Raw genomic sequence first — 2,688 nt, 5'->3', positions numbered from 1 at the left:
CCCATTTTTTACGCGATTTCCTGCTAAATGGCTGGAGCAACAAAATTCGGATTAGAGCAACTAATTAGCAACAAAATAGCACTAAATTTTTGACTAGGTCCGAACTTAATTTGCGATGGTGGGGGATCCAGCTTAATAGAGGTGGTTGTTACTAAATATTGTACCAAAACATAAAGAATAATTAATGTATATAGATTTAAATTTTTATTGTCCTTGAAATATTTCATCATCATTTTAGTATTACTGTGCCTTACGAATGTATTGTGCTGCATTTTGGTGAATATTTTATAGTAAACGTTTTTAATTCTTAATTTATCTTCCAATTTACATAAATTTAACATTTTTCCGTTATTGAAGTTATAACAAAAGTATTTGCTCTTAGATACCTCAAAAACCTATAACTCTTAACGGCTAATAAATTGTCAAAGCTTCTACTGCTGCTACCTTTATTATTCCCGTTTTGCTAAACGGTGTCGTCACAGATCTTGGCTACCAACGTGAAGTTGGTGTTAACGATCCATGATTATATAGTCAAAGGTATTATCAAACACTCTCTTTTCTATTTATTATCTTTTCCTTAGGTATACAGAATAAAAAATCTTTTTCAAAACAAGACAAAATACACAAATAATGTGAAGAAGTACAAAACAATATGAAAAATTCTTATAAGAAAATACCAGCCGAACTTCGTGGTATCTATTTTATCGATTGAACGTGATTTATACACATACAATTTACAAAACATTGACATATCCTTATACATACTCTACTATACAGGGTGTCCCAAAATTGGCGCATTCGGAATACAGGACGTGATACTTTGTGTTAAAAGGAACAACTTTTTCCTTTAGCAAATTTTGATCTGACAAGTAATTTTGGCAGGAGAGCTGGTTAAAGTTAACGAATAATCGCTCTTGTCCTTGCGGCGTTCAGGGCCGGCACGCGCTTCTCCATTTACTTGTTCCTAATCCTTGGCTAATATTTACAAGTAATGTCTTAAGATACTAATACGACTCTGTTATAATTAGTTTACGACATTTTAAGACTGTGTTTAAGACAGTAAATATTAAGAATCAATTATAAATATAATTATTATCAATTATTAATATTTAAGACTGTCTTAAACACAGTCTTAAAATGTCGTAAACTAATTATAACAGAGCTGTATTAGTATCTTAAGACATTACTTGTAAATATTAGTCGAGGATTAGGAACAAGTGAATGGAGGAGCGCGCGCTAGCCCTGAGTGCCGCATGGACAAGAGCGATTATTCGTTAACTTTAACCAGCTCTCCTGCCAAAATTACTTGTCAAATCAAAATTTGCTAAAGGAAAAAGTTATTCTTTTTAGCACAAAGTATCACGTCTTGTATTCCGAATGCGCCAATTTTGGGACACCCTGTATAAATATCACATACACTCGTATTTAGATCATACTCATTATACGTTTTTCTTTTTCTCTCTTGTAAGCTTTAATCTTCAAATGGTACAAGAGTGCGAATTCGCACTGTGAAAATTTTCGAATTACTGGCATTTGCACAGAGACATTTGTCGCGGTTTATCCCCACTACGTTAAATATGCCCGGTACCTCAGGTGACAGGTACGAACATGCACAGCTTCAGTTTCGTGCAGATTAATGAAATATTAATTTCGCAAATTCGTTGTGGTGGATATTCGCACTTGTATTCAAATAGTGTGTGCTAGATCGGTGCCTACTTTTAGCGTTTTACACATTTATAAACATTGTAATATGTTCCTGTTTTTACATTACGTTATAAACATTGTAATACATTCCCTTTTTTTACATTATAATAACAAATAAAACATTTGTATGTATAATCTTATTCCATCTGTTTTCTTTGTCTTAACTTCCATGATAATATGAACAGTACTTTTTAATTATGTAAACGGTTTTTATTAATAATTCACTTTATAAATTGGCAAAATTTGTTTTTAAAATACCTAATTTTCATTAAAATTATTTTTAGAAAGATTTATTAGGAAGATTCAAATTACTAATTAAATGAACAGAAAATATCCCAACTTCTGGCTATGTGAAAAAATATTTTACTTTCTATTTGTGCAACAATAATTTTTTATTAAAATACATCATTTGAACTAAAGAATCATGCAAGAGTTACTTCATTTCATAAAATAACAAAGAAATGGCACTTTTCTTTGAAAAAGTGACGTTTTTAAAAACGGTAGTAGTAGTAGTAGTAGTAGTAGTAATTGTTGTGCGGGTGGTCCTACAAGAGGCCCAGTCACCTAGATCCGTAATGGTACCACTGTAACTCCCGCTTGATTTGACAGGCTCCAAATGGCAGTCTCCCCCCGCTGCCCGACACTGAACCCCCGTTCACCCCCGTGTCAGACATCTGTCCTTCTCAGACCAGCGCTAGACACTAGGCTTTGTTTAGCTCCTGCGCTAGACACTGGTCCTATCTCGAACTTTGCGCCAGACACTAGGCCCCGTTCAGCTCCGTGCCGGACACCAGGTCCATATCACTCCCCGGAACCCCTTTCTACCATTGGGTGTTCTAATTTGGCAGGAATACTCTCGGTGGTTTTGCCGTGCCTTACCGAGGGGTGGCGATCGCATTTCCAGAGATCGTGCTCCGATTTGCGCCGCCAGATGCCGTAGGGCACTGGCCGCGCATAGAGACCCTCAATCAGAGTCAAGCCATA

General features: G+C 35.5%; 1 protein-coding gene across 2 annotated transcripts in view; it reads left to right on the top strand.

The window, feature by feature from the left end:
* LOC105458840 (ecdysone receptor-like) overlaps positions 1–2,688 on the top strand; it is a 9,554-nt gene that overhangs the window by 5,234 nt on the left and 1,632 nt on the right. The gene's annotated exons all lie outside the window — the stretch shown is intronic.

Source organism: Wasmannia auropunctata, unplaced genomic scaffold (genome assembly GCF_000956235.1).
Source record: "Wasmannia auropunctata unplaced genomic scaffold, wasmannia.A_1.0 LD334284.1, whole genome shotgun sequence".
NCBI lineage: Eukaryota > Metazoa > Arthropoda > Insecta > Hymenoptera > Formicidae > Wasmannia > Wasmannia auropunctata.
The sequence above is the reverse complement of the archived record's forward strand: the minus strand, read 5'-3'. Positions and strand labels throughout refer to the sequence as shown.